The 15,295-nt window shown below is 39.7% G+C and overlaps 1 protein-coding gene across 1 annotated transcript in view; it reads right to left on the bottom strand.

Annotated features, from left to right (window-relative positions):
* Nucleotides 1-15,295, bottom strand: part of ZNF385B (zinc finger protein 385B) — a 283,963-nt gene that overhangs the window by 234,974 nt on the left and 33,694 nt on the right. The gene's annotated exons all lie outside the window — the stretch shown is intronic.

Raw genomic sequence — 15,295 nt, 5'->3', positions numbered from 1 at the left:
AAAAAAAAAAAAAAAAGATACACAACTGCTTGTGAAACAAATGCCTTCTTATTTTCTAGTATGATTATAATTAATTTTCACGGTATGGTTGAAGCTAAAATTCTCCCAGCTACGCAGTGGTCACTCTTGGAAAAAGTCATCAAGAGTAACTGACAGAGCAAGTACAGCCTTTGAACATGTGTTCCCCCCATCTGGGACACTTTCTACTCCATCCTTGGCCCTCCCCCCATCACTTCTCAAGGCCTTTTCTCTCTTTTAACTCTTGCCCACCCCTGAGATCTTAGCTGGAGCTGCCCCCTCCCCAGGAAACCAGTCTGAGCCTGGAGAAAAGGCAAATCTCTGGCTCCGTGCTTGAATAGTGCTGTGTGACCTCCCTGGCTAGCATCTATGACCAGTGCATTTTATACGTGTTTGTGCAATCATTTGATTTATGTCTGTTCTCCATGGAGTGTGAACTCTGAGGGCCATAACCTCATTTCCGGGTATCTCTTAGGCCTAAAACAGACCTTTTACATAACAGGCATTCAAATATCTACTGGAGAAAGAAAAGAATAAATGATGTTATGAACCCAGAGCTGTGAAAAATGTAATGTAGACACAAAGGTATATATACTAGACACACAGGTGCACACCTACAAGCAGACACATGCCCTAAGCTGTGGAGGAGGTAAATAACAAAGACTAAAACACAGTAGGTCTGCAACTTATATTTGGTTGTATTCCAAAAGCCCCTTTACAAGCCAGTCAATGGGAATTTGAAATATTTCCTTATAGGTAGTGAAACAAATTGTATTTAGGTTTCCAGATTAGCCCATAAACATCAATTTAACCTTTGATGAGGTTGAAACGCAGAACATCTGAAACATAAAATAATAGAAATATAATATATGGTGAACTCATATTTGAAAATAGAAAAAGAGCGAAACAGACTAAGATATAATTTTGTTTATTTTTAAGTGCTGAAGTTTTTCATTTATTTATATAAGGAAATAGTGATAGACTATAACTTGAGTGAAGATTTTAAAGGAGACTTTTCAGTACCTCCAGGACCTTAGCTGATGAAGACAGCCTTGGCTTTTTACCTTGTTCAGTTCTACTTTTATATATGTAATTTCTTCATTTTAGCAATACCAGTATTACCAGAATTTTCATACTTAGTGTAATTATTGCCAGGTTTTTGGTTCTCAGTTAGAATAAAGAAAAGGACACTCTAAAGTAAGAAAGAGGAGTACAAGAGTCAGGGAATACTGGCCGAAACCTAAGGAAAAAGGGGGTATGCATGAGAAAGAATTGGCTGAGGTAGACAGTCGTGTGCTATGAGGGATCAGAGAAACAAAGGATCATGGCTTGTGAAAGATTTCTGCCTACGGGAAAAACTCAGGAGGTTGAAAAATGTTGGATTTGAGCAGTTGTGTTCATCTAAGTTGGCATGGAGCTCTATGGGAAGGAAGGAGCAAGTAGAGACTAGTCCATATTTGGATGTTCACTGGTTGAATGTTTAAAATTCAGAAAATGAGTTATAGCACAGGGTATGACTATGAAGATAGATATGGAGTCTATGCATAGAGTATGCCATACAGAACTCCTTATTTACACCCATATATCCTATTGCAAAATGCTCTTAAGCACAGGCTAAATCATAACCCTCTGAGAATTGTTAGAAAAGTCTCGTTTTGACATGTAAAACCTACTTGTCCCATAGGTACTTTACTCTGAGGTCACCATTTCAAGGAACTCTATTTCACAAAATTTTCTAAGTGAATTCCTTTTAGCTCTCCACAAAGGCAGTTTTCTTCTTTAAAATCTATTCAAACTATACATAAATCAGGTTTAAGCAATTCCTGTAGCTGAGTTATAAGTGAAATGTTATTTGAACTGCACACATACCAATATTTTTGCTTTTATTCCCTAAATCCAAAATATCATGGGGTCACAAAAACATTTTTCTCATAAAACTTTGGAAGATTCAGTGCCATATAAAAGTTATGTTCAAACATATTACCTTAGATCCTTTCTTAAAATATTAAAATTTATCTTAAGAATTAATGGAACTAATTGATAAATAAAGAGATAATTTTTAAAAAGAGCTCATCAATAATATATCATTCCCAGTCTAGAAAGTGAATCCATTGTAAAACGTAAGGAAAACCAATGACTTTTAACCTTGCAAGGCTAGTTCAGGCACTATCTCCTTGAATCACTGAAGTCTAAGTGTTATATTTCAACTCAAGCAACTGAGATCCTTGACTCAGCTGAGGACTGACGACACTGTGGTCTTAAAATTTCATCATTTTGGACATGGCTGGCCTTGCCCCTGTTGCTAATTAACACATGGTAATTCACAGAAACAGGACCTACATCATGATGTTCCTTTTTAAATTTGAAATCTAAAAATATGACTTCTTTGTATTATCTTATAAAAGAATAAACCTGCTTATCTGTGCTTTTCTGATTGCTATTTGTCCTAGAAATAAATCATGCTTTAAATTTATTTAAATATATATTATTTTAAGTAGTTAGAAAGAAACCTTTAAAATGGAATGAATGGATATTCTAGAACTGTCCTGTAAAAAACCTCTTCAGTATACCGGCACCTTTCATCACCTTTATCCCTGTTTTACTTTCTCCCAGGGTTACCCTCCAAGATGATGCCACGAGCCTCCAACATCACACTCAGGGGGCACTCGAGGGAGGAAGTGATGCCTGGGGAGGGGGGGATGCATGCTGTCCACAAAGTCCCAATTTATTAATTAATCCTAGTTGGGCAAGATAAAAACACACAGAGGAGATTCGGGACTCTGACACTGATTCTTGCCCACTTCATGATGTTGCCAATGTTTGGTTCTGACTCCTACACTCCTATTTCTAAGGAAGGTAAAAAGTTGACTTCATGGGTATCAGGCTAAAAACAACACCTTTTCCTCAAATACAATTTATGGGAAAATTAAGAGGTCAGCAGATAATGTTCATTTTTTGGTATGTTTCAGTATTTATTTCATAATAGAATTCAGATATGGGAACTATGGTGGAAAAAAATAAAATAAGGAATTTTTTAAAAGAAAGCTTAAAATAAGCTAGAAGAAGCAAACACTGCTGCTCCTTGTTCAGAAGAGCAACTACGAAGAATTCTTTGCTTAGTAGTCCCAGAAGTACTCTGAGCATACTTCTACAGCATTTTAACTTTATTGTATTGGACTGAAATTATTGCTTAGTATTTGATTTCAGCAGGCAGTTCATCTGTCTCAGATTTTTTTCTGATCACCTACTGACACTTTACTGAGTTCTGTCTAGAAATATAGATTGTAATAGGGCTCACTGGCCTAAAGTGAATACCAAGAGGTGTTGACACTAATTGCTGTGTAAGAGAAACGGATGTTTTAATGTTTCCCTCGAGGAAAAGATTTGAATTCAGCTTTGGGGGCACACTGCTCTTTTGTTTTGGGGAAAACATCTTAGAGGATCTTCCCATTAAGTGGAGATATGAAGGTAAGGCATGGACTCTGGAGATAATATGGTCTGAGGAGTTTAATCTGCTTTTCATAATCATATAAAAGGTTGTTTTCACTACAGTACAGTAGCATCTCTTCACCTTATCTTGTCATTCACAATTTTTTTTCCTGTAAATACTATTGTCCCTAAAAGTTTCTGTTAGATACTGGGAGATGAGCCTGTTTTCTTGTGCAAGCACTTAACCAGAGGAGATGGGTGGAGACTGGAAGCCACCGAGAACATGAATGCATCTTACCTTTAAAAAGAACAGCCTGAGATTGCTGAAGCTCAAACTTGACCATACTGTATAAGCCCCATATTTGGGATCATTTCAGATTAATCAACTCAACTTTGGGGAAAGTACTGATGTTGTTCTGAATTATATCTCAGGACCTAAAGGAAAAGACCATGCCTCTGTGGATGGGTGCAGGATTGCCACAAAGGAAGAGATTCTTCCACTGTCCTTCTAAAAAGATTCATAGGGGCAGGAAGTAGACACTTAGGACAAGCCTGTGACTGACTGTCACTAGGCCTGGGGGACAGGTGACTTGTGATCCAGTTATCAGAGACCTGTTCTAGGCATTCCCCTTGTGGGAAAGCTAATGGATCCCTGAAATATGGAGACAGGCCTGAGCCTGGGCAGAGACGGCTACATAATAGAGAATGCCTGTGGGGGACCTTGGTCTGTGAACTCAGAGAAACTCCATATCCAGTAACAAGTATGGAGTTGCCCACTTATATCTTCTTTCCTTTTTTCTTTTGAAATCCTGAAGCCATGAATGAAGTCATGCAAACATCACAGCTGACCTTCCTGCTACCGTGGGGCACTGTGTGAGCGTCTGGAATGGCACCCCGGGTAACAGCTCTACATGGGAAGGCAGCGGCAAGAGGCTGAAGATGCCACTGGCAGAAGAATCACGCAGTGTCTAGGCCGGGCAGCTGCGAAGACGCTGAGTCAAAACTGACTTGGAGTATCCCAGGCATTCGAAAAAGTGTGCAAGAGGGCAAGCTGATAAAATATGGAAATTTTTGCATCAAGTAGGGAAGAGGTCTGAACTACTTTGAATTAGGTAATACAATAAGTAAATAGCCTGGGGCATTCGAATTACCCAACTATAAATAAAACAAGGTTATTTTATTCCCATTCATTGTTGTAGATCCTAAGCCAACCAGATGCCTAGCACTTAAAAGGTGTTCCATGAACCTTTGGCAAAATAAAATGATTGTTATAATTAATTTAGCTGAAGTTCTTTATATTGTATCTATATGAGATGATAAATGTTAGCTGAGCCTACTACAATGATTATTTTATAATATATGTAAATCAGATGATCATGCTGTATGCCTTAAACTTGTCAATTACTTCTCAATAAAAATGAGAAAAAGGAAAGAAAAAGAAAATCCTATAACCCAGCAATAGTACTCCCAGGCACATATCTACATAAACCCTTGAACAATGTGCCAGGAGACACAGATAAGGATGTTTACATTTGCCCCCAGCTGGAAACAATCCCTGTGTTTATCACAAGGAGAATGGATGAGTAATCTGTAGTCAATTCATGCAACAGACACCAAAGTGGAAGCAAATAAAACAGCGCGTGCACACACACACAGTAAAAGGCAAGCTTTGCTCCCTCAAAATTATTACCTCAAAGACATAATTAAATAATAGTTAAACTCATAACATAATACAATTTCTATTTCCATATCTGAAAAGTTATTTTTAACGATGGCTTAGGCTTTGGCTTTACGCAAATATTTAACACATGGGCCTTGGTGTTGCACCAAAAAGTGTACATGGTACACCTGTAGCTATAAAAAAGATAGAACCCAGCTTACTGACTGGGCTATGCAGTCTTCTTCACAACGGAAGGCCCGATTCCACCCGCCCTCCGCTCTGCCTGGCCCCACGGCGCAGCACGAGACAGCAGACACAGGGGGGAGACCTGGAAAGCATCGCGGAGCGCGAAGGCCTGGGCGAGGGCAGTGCTGCGGCTGGTCCTCCCACAGCACCTCCGACACCCTGCTCAGCAGGCCCTGGGGCCCTCCAAGAACAAGCTCTCCTGGCTCCCGCAGGTACCTGCCACTGCACCTTCTGTGGTGTGGGAGGGAACTTGGCTAATCCCATAGATTGCTCCACACAAGCCAGACCCCACCATCAAGCACATAATGTTCTCAGTTCAGTGAAGTCTCAGGTCATCTTAAGGAGTTTACCAACAAGAATGGTGTTTTCTGGCTTTGGCTATGTAGGAAAGTGTAAACTAAAGAGACCATGTTACACAGTCTAACTTCCAGTCATACTTTCTGTACATACCATCTTGACACATTTTAACATTGGTTGAAGTCTTTACTCATTATAAAAATAAATTATATCATTCTAGAGATTTTGGAAAATACAAAGAGCAGAAAAGAATTAGGGGGAAATCCTCTATATTCCTACCATTCAAAGTTAAACACATTTTGTTGTTTATTTCTAGTCTTTTAAAATGCATGTATTCTTTTCACAGAATTCTGGTTTGACAACACATATTTGAACTTGCTAAAAGTTCAAATATATAAATATATTAGAGCTGAGCTTTTAAATTGATTACATTTACTTGCAATTAGGTTAACAAGAAGTCAGCATTTTATCCCCTCCCCCATAAGGATCAAATGCACCTGTAACAAGTGTTCTGTAGAAGAGAAACAGTGCAATGAGTGCCTCTAACAGGGGGTGCCCCGGCCAAGGCAGTCTGAGGGGTGACGTTCGCACTAGGAGCTAAAGGATGATTAGGAGTCAAGAAGAGAACATTCCAGGCAAAGAAGGTGACGTGCAAAGGTCCAGAAGCCCAGTCCCTCTAGAGTAGAGGAAGCAAGAGGACTGAGGTGTGAAAGACCGCTGAGGCACTAAATAGAGGTCAAGAAATGAGGGACCTTTCAGGCCAAGCTGGGGTGTTGGTCTCGGGAAGGTGCAGAGTATTTTAAATGGGGGGACTGATACGATCAGATTTGATTTATGGAAAAACACACTTGGCCTTCAGAGTGGATAAAACATGTGGGACACAGTAGAGAGGCTGCCATGTGAATATAGACAAATTCCAGGGAAGAGAAAATGTGGATGGGTCTGGATAGTGATGGTGGAAGCAGAAGAAAAAAGTGGAGATGTTCAAAAAACTTGAGAAGAAAAATCAACAGGACTTGGTGATGGATTAAATGGGCCTGCGGGCAGAGGGAGGGTTTGGTGTCAAAGATGAGTCCATGGTTCTAACTAACACCCTGATCACGTATTAAATGTACGTGGGACAGTTTTTTTTGAAATGGATGCCAGGGCCCCATCCTTACAGATTCTGATATAATTGGTCTGGGATAGGGCCATGCCTAAGAGTGGACACCTCCCCAGCTGTTGGGCAGCCAGGGTTGAGAACCTAAAAAGATCGCAGCTATTTGAAAGTAATCTCTGCCCTACTCTGGGGGCCGGCTGTGCAGCTCTCAGTACATTTTATCCTGAAGCCAGCTAGGTGTGGAAAGGGCATTTGATCCCTCCATTTCAGAGAGAAGCACCAGTACTTTGGGGCCCCATGAGACTGCAATCCCCAGGATACAGACAGCAATCTCCAGAATATAGAGAGCCTGCCCCAGACGCTTCTCCTCAGGTCATGAATGATTCTGTCTCATCCTTAAGACAGAGGACCAGAAGGATGGAGCTTTCTGAACCACATCACATGCAGAAGATAGAGCCCCATATTCAATTCTCAGAAGCTAGCCCAGCTCTCATTTCCTGCTATGCAGAGTTTCCCCTCCTGCGCTGGGCTTACACACCTCCATCCTGCTTCCCTGGAGCAGTTTTCGCCTAATTCCCAACACCTACCTAAAAATGAAATGAATGTACCAAGACCTCCTGTAGACCTCATCCTTGACTATGGGCAACTTCTCTCAATTTCTCTACTAGTTCCCTTTTACCCTGGTTAAGAAAGCTTTTTATTCTAAGCATCACAATAGGGTAGTCTTCCTAGCCCTTTCTGGGAACTTTGTTGATATTACCATTTGGAAAACCAAGTATAGGTAAGAATTATTTTTCAAAAAGTGATGTTTAGAAATATTTTAGACATTTTAATTTAAGATAATGTATTCCCACAGATAACTGTTTTCTTAGGAAATGTACTGGCACAGAATTTGTAGTAAAAATAACAAACTTATATAGATTGACTATGTGATTAATTAGCCAAGTCAGGAACTTTTGCCCAAGAAAAATGCTGAATACAGGAAGATAGGTGGACAGAGTGCCCACTCAATAGATGTAAAATAGAAAATAGAACTGTCTCAGCATATGGTCATCCTATGCTTACAACGTAATGCTTTATGACAAGAGGACTTTAATGATGAGCCAAAGCCAGGAAAGCAATAACTCACCCTAGACTGTTCAAATGTACTTTCTCTACACTTTTTACATGAAGAAATAAACCTTGAAATCTTATGATTTCTCTAAAGGACTAATAACTAGATTGTACTGTTACTTTCATACTTTCTGGAATACACCTAAAATACGTATGCCTTGAACATATCTATCATTGAAAATTTAAAAGTTATGTCTTCTTTTTGGAAAACAAAACTGATAAAAAAATCTTAACCTAGTAGTATTTAAGTATGTTTTTTAAAATTACTTTGAATTTTCTTATTACAAAACTAATGGTTCATTCTCACCAATTAATCCTTAGATTCAAGGCAACCTTAAGCAAAATACCAGCAGGATTATGTTATGAAACTGACAGCATGATTCAAAATGCATATGGAAGTTCAAAGAGCCAAGAATAGCCCAGGCAGATCTGAAGGAAAATAGAGCTGGAGGACTTATACTACCAGATACCACAGCCTATTATGAGGCTATAGCAATTAAAAGTCTAGTTTTGACCCAAGAAAAACAACAATCAGTGGAACAGAAGGAAGAATCCAGACAAACCACACACACACACACACACACACACACACACACACACACACACACACACAGTATTAGTGGTAAAGGTACTCATTTCTATAAATGGAATGGGTTGATTGGATATCAATATTGGGGGAAAACGTATCTTAATCCCTACACCTCACACTATATAATAATTCTAGAAGTATTGCAAATCTAAATGGTTCAAAAAATAGTAAACCCTTTAAAGGAAAAGATTAAAAGACCATGTTCATGACTTTGGAGTAGCATAGACATAAAAAGTATTAATCATAACAGGAAAAATTTTAAGTTGAATATGTTAAATGTTTCTTCATCAAGAGACATCATTGAGAGATTTAAAAATCAACTCACAGAGTGGGAAGATATGTTCACAATGTATTTAGCCAATAAATACCTTGCATCCAGAATATGTAGGAAAACTCTTGCAAATCAATAAGATAACCAATTGAAAATGAGCAAAAGCCTTGCATTCACAAGAAAGTAATATCCAAATGACCAATAAACATACGGAAAGGCACTCAACCTCATCAGTCATTAAAGGAATGCAAATTAAAACCACAAGGTAATACCACTACCCACTAAAATGGTTAAAATGAAAATGACAGAAAATACAAAGTGCCTGATGAGGACCTTGAGCAACAAAAAGTCAAACAAGGCAGGTGAAGTACAAATTAGTACAACTACTTCAGACAATTGGCAATGTGCACTAGCGCTGGGCACATGCAGAGTCTAAGACCCAGCGATTCTACTCTCACACACCCAACAGAAATCGGTAACTATACTCACCCAACGTACAGTATTCACTAGAATGTTCATAGAAGCACAAGTCACAGTAGAGCCAAACTGAAGAGTGTCCGAACATCCATCAACAGTAACATGGGTAAATACAGTGTAACATACAGTACTAATTCCCACAAAGGAGTAACATGCAGCAGGAGATGGAACGATTTACAGCTACAAGCAACAATATGGATGAATCTCAGTAATATTAAGCAGAAGCAACCAGACCAAAAGATTACAAATTGTATGATTTCATCTATTTATAGGAAATACAAAACCATGTAAAATTAATGCATGCCAGTGGAAGTCAGGCTAGTCATCACCTCGGCGGTGGCGGTGGTGGTGAGGGGTAAGCAATGACTGAAAGTGAGCACAAAATGAACTAACTGCATATTGTGGCTTGAGCTGGGTACTGGTTACACAGGTGTGGTCAGTTTGCAGCAATTCATGGAGCTGTACATTTATAAGAAGTATACATTTCTAGATGTACATTATACTTCAATGCATGTGAAAAAACAAATGTTTAACATAGGAAATTTTAGAAATATCCTAAAAAATAAAAATAACGCCCCCTCAAACCCACTACCAGAGAGATATGCATTTTAATTTAGAGTACATTTTTCTAGATTCGAAAAAATGTGACTATATATTTATAAAAATCTGATTACTGTACATATAATTTTGTATATTGCCTTTTCAGTTTACTTAACATAAACATCTTTCCATGCATTAAATATTCACCTTTACTATCAGTCCTAGTGACAGAAAAATATTCACTCTACAGAGATAATTTAGCCAAATTGGAGTGTCATTCCTGGGATATGAAGACCTGAGGAAGACCAGAGAATCCTAGGTAACCCCTAAGGCCTGGGTAGATTAGAGAGAATCAAGGACCACCTAAAACCATTTCACTTCCCCTAGAACCTAGGGTGGTGGCATGACAGTCTTTTTTCTACTTTTTGACTATTATAAATATTCCTGGAATTTTTAAAAAATCTGTCTTTATACATATCCATGATTATTCCCTTAGGATAAATTCTGGGAAGTAGAATTCCTAGGCCAATTTTTAATACATATTGGCAATTTGACTTCTAGATAAGCTATACCAATTTACACTTCCATCAGCACTGTGTGAGAATGTTTATTTCCCGCACCCTCAGCAACACTGAGAAGCTGCTGAAAGAACCCGTCGTCAATCTGACAAGCACAGCCTGTTTTCAGACGCTCTTAGGTGATTACAAACATAATTGGGCAGTGTTTCATATGCACTTTATGAATTACAGCTTTTATTTGTGAATTTCCCATTCATTGCCTTTGGTGTTTTCTTTTTCCATTGGAGCTTGTCTCTCTTATTGAGTTTAAGAGATATTTTTGTATATTAAACACATTAACTCTGTCTCTCATATATTGCAAATGTTTTTCCATTTAATTTACCTTTCATTTTGTTCATGAAGATTTTCAGATGTATTTAACTTTTTATGTTTAATGTCATCAAATCTATCTACCTTTTCATTTACAACCAGTATCTTTAGCTTAGAAATATCCTTTCCTGCCATATGTTATTGAAATTCTTAATTTTTATATTATCCACAGCGGATACAGTCGAGAACCTCCAGCAGGTGCATGAAACCACAGATAGTGCTGAACCCTATATATACTATGTTTTTTCCTATACATACATACTTATGATAAAGTTTAATTTACAAATTAGGCACAGGAAGAGATTAACAACAATAAATAATAATAAAATAGGACAATTATAACATACTATAATAAAAGTTATGTGTACGGCTTTGTGGCCAATATTATCAAGTAAAGTAATGGCTATGAACACGAGCACTGCCATACCCAGACAGGGGACGCGGGCACTGAGGGCTGCCAAGTGCAGGGGGCGGCAGGGCCGCATGGACTCGCTGCATGGCCGCCGGTGGCTCACGTCCCGGCGGGACAGAGCAGGCTGGTTTGGGATTTCACTGTTCAGATCGGCGCACAATTTAAAACTTATGAATTGTTTCTTTAATTGTTTATTCAATTTCCCATTTAACGTTTTCATGGGTAACTGAGGCTGCGGAAGGCGAGACCATGAATGAGGGGGACTACCGTGATTCCATAATTGCTGTCAGCTTCAGGCATAATACACCGATTAAGCAGCCGCCGCCTAAAGGCCGATGCGATCTGTTAGCGGAGCCGAGAGCGCGTGCGGCAATGTGTACAGGGCTGCAGCCTCGGCCAGGCGCAGGGGCAGATAAAGCAGGAAAGGCTCTTGTTGGACAGAGTACTCCTTCCTGGGCACTGGCGAGGAGCCACGCTGCTCCTCAGCTGCTGCCAGGGCCCGGGGTGTGTGGGGAGCCCCCTCCAGGGCAACCTGCTCAGAGGCAGGAGGACTGGGCGTCCCTTCTGGGGCTCTGACTCGCAAGGAGCAGAACACACGCCCAGGAGCAAATCCGCATCCAGCTCTTCCAGTCGACGGCGCTCTTCGCTTCACCCACAAAATCCGGACACTAGAGGTTTGCGGAACAAAGCTTAGGTATCCTTTTATCATTTGTTCTTCCAAAAGTCAAAGAAGGTGCCATTACAAGATGCACAGCAGAGGCAACGTTTTAACATCTGTGGCTATTCAAAACTAGCACACAGGCTTTCTTATAAGGATTCCAGTCCTGAAGATTACTTTTCCACATCTGAAAGTGTAACTTCTAACAATAATGTGATTTTTATTCTCTCCTTCTCTTGTGATAGCTGAAAACTTGGTCTGGAATAATTGAAAATGCAATGCTGTATGTGTACACACACACACACACACACACACACACACACACACACACACACACACACACACACACACACACACACACACACACACACACACACACACACACACACACACACACACACACACACACACCCCCCCCCCCCCCCCCCCCCCCGGTAACAGTTAATCTGGAGACATCAGTGAGTTCAAAGCCAGTACCTTCTATGAGTAATTTTATCTGGCCCTTGGCAGGTTCTTATCTTCCCCTGTAGTTACCCTATTACAAGCTGCAGCCACTAATGAGGAACAAAGACAGATTTAGACAAAGGAATGTGTTCTTTTGGGTCAAAGCACAGAGCACGTGTAACGTACTTAAGGGTAACATGAGAAGAAAATAGCAATTCCCAAGGCTTGTAAGAATTCAGAACACCGGGTCTCGACTCAAAGCTGACAGCTTCTATGGGCGTGACAGGCTGCGCGGAAACGAAGCCACAAGCCTTGTTGGAGAAATTAATCCCAAAGGTATTACAAGCAGAAAATGACCCAGTTCCTGGGAAGAAGGTCAGGTGTATAAAAGATAAGAACAGGCCACAAAGACTCCAATATCAGAGCAATTGAGATCTTCAAATTCTGATTGTAAGAATCAAAATCAGAAACTGCAGAGATAAAAGGAGGAAACGCCTTATGGAAAACCAGTGTCCTAATGCTCTGGGGGCAAGACCAAGCCTCCAGGTTTCGAATGAAAGAGGACCCTCCAGCTTCATTATGTGACCACCCCACCGCCAGCGGAACTGATGTGAAGTAGAGAAGGCAGGGAAGATGGCCTAGGAAAGGCCTGTGCAGAGCAAGAGTCTGGTAACAAGAAAGTTGACTTTGCTTGAACTTTTTTTTGGCTTTAACTTTTAATTTATTGTCACTTCTGACTACCTGTTCTTTCCATATTGATTCTCTTTTAAATGGTCTTTTGCCCTTTTAAAATTGATCTTCAAAAATGTTTCTTTGCCAAATATATCCACTGCTTGTGATGTTCCATTTGATGACATTTAAAGTCTTTGTGTTCTTACTTTCCTCCTGAAAGAAATGACTGACTCCGACTTAATTCCACTATAGAAAATAACTGCATAAATAGGGAAAGCCAAATTTATTTGTTGCCCCTAAGTGTAACTGCTAAATTTACTCTATAAAATGTTCATGAAGTATAGTCCCCCAACTATTTTTAGATAGGTTCTTAATTTCAAAGTTATGAAGTTGTAAAAATCACTGATTTACATTCAGAGAAGACTTAGGAAAAGGACAGCTGTGTATACAATTTGTTCAGCCGGTCAAATAAATCTTTATCAACTGGTGACTACAACAGGTTATAGACCAGTTTTGTATTTTCAAATACAGGATTGGGTACAGGTACTTTTGATTTATAAGTAGCTGGCAATCAACCATCCTATGTGCCCAGGGACTGTGGAGAAAATGACACACAAGATGCGGAGACTACCTGGATTTACAAGTTTGAATACTTGAAACACTGTGCTCACATCAACAAGTGAAATTCATGTGGTGTTCTACCACCAAGAAAAATTAAGGAAGGACCTTAAGCATTTTAAAAAGGAGCATCCTTCAATTTCCATGAACGTCTGTCTGTTGAAAGATGCATTGAAACATTTATCAAACTCTCCCTTCTTTCTCCCTCCTCTCAAGGACCCAGGTGAGGAATGTAAAATATACTAATACTAAAACAGCAAACACATTCGTAGTATGTTGGAGTAATTTTAAAAGAACTCATGCCAAATATACAAGAGTGTTTGCCTATTTGGGGCTGGGAGGGAGACATAGGGAAATAAAAGGGAATAATACAAAAAAGGGTCCTCTCTCAAAAAAGTGATGAGTGAAAGCCTGCCTTGACCTGAGGAGTGTGATGAACTCAATTCTCTACATCTAAGGTTAGAAAATATATAATTTTTTGTTGTTTGGAAACCACCATGTAACAATGAATGATGCAGCATTATGTTCCATGACAACAGGTTCATGTAAGATTCTCAAGTAGCTTAATCTGCTTATGAGCAGAGAAAGGAGGTTCCCTATAGTGTTGCTGACTATGGATCTAAGCTCCTCCCATTTTTACAGTGACTGGGCAAAACTGAAAAGGGGCAATATATGCTTTTGAAGACTTTCCCTCTTTGGCGTTATCATAAATTGCTATTTTGCTTCTTAGCCTTTATTCTGCATCCCCAGTCAAGCCTATCCTTGAATTAACTCACATTAAGTTGTTATTGACTGATAAAGACCTCTCTGTCAGAAAGCAATGAATCTCTAATGCAGTGGTGTTTAAAGAGGTGCACATTAAAAATACCCAGGGAGCTTTTACCAAAATCCATACGTCCAAGTTCGACCTCTGCAAACACCGATCCAGTAAATTTGCAATTTGTGTAATTGGTTAGAATGGGGAAGAAAGAAGTAAAGTATTTCTTGGAATGCTAAGAAGCTTAGGTGTTCAGCGGGTCCTGAGCATTTCTCCAAGTGTGTGCCTCCACTTCCCGGTCCCACCACATCAGATCTAAAGGCTTCTCTAAGCTGCTTGCCTACCAGGAGCAGGAGGCCAGTACCACTTGGTATTGCACCAGTCGCCTGCTTCTCAACCTAGCAAATGGTCCCAGCATCCTGTGGAAGAAAGTGACAGCTCTGTCAGTCACTTGATACTTGTCCTGAGAAGCCACGCATCTGAATGGGCATCAGATTTCTACTCTGTAAAGGGAGGAGCATGAATTAGATGAACTCAGAAACTCCTCCATGTTCTAAAATTCCTACAGTTTATACAGCTTCATGTTTATCTGTTGTTTATTTGCTTTTCTTATAGGAGAAAATCATAGTGTCTAACTTAATTTGCTGGCAATATTTTACTGCCTTGGGAAAATGATCTGCCCTGATCCTTGTGATCTACAAGTCACCCTTTGCAAAGAAACCAACAAGGGCTGCTGTCAGTTCTGGGTTTGCATGGAGAATATTCCCTCTCATCTCACTTGGTGATTGAGTGGGAGGCAGCAGGCAATATTTCAAAATGCAAACTGACATTTAATTATACAGAAATCTCCTTCCGCTATCACTTCTCTTGCCAGGCTGATTCTCATCTACTTGAGCGTTTTTCCTTTCCGTTGACTCCTAGTTTTCCAGGCCTAACTGAGAACAACAGAAAATGAGCCTCAAACACTAGATTTATAGTCCTGCTACTTCTTGTACATAATAAAATCTTTAGGTGACAGTGACATTTGCAAAATGGTGCTTCTGAGACATATCTGAATCCCTAACATCCGTACTGACATTCTCAAAATGTGGCTATTTCACAGTATCTA

The sequence above is a fragment of the Miniopterus natalensis genome, chromosome 8, assembly GCF_054644295.1.
Source record: "Miniopterus natalensis isolate mMinNat1 chromosome 8, mMinNat1.hap1, whole genome shotgun sequence".
In the NCBI taxonomy this organism is placed as follows: Eukaryota; Metazoa; Chordata; class Mammalia; order Chiroptera; family Miniopteridae; genus Miniopterus; species Miniopterus natalensis.
Note: the sequence above shows the minus strand (reverse complement) of the source record. Positions and strands in the feature narration are given on the sequence as shown.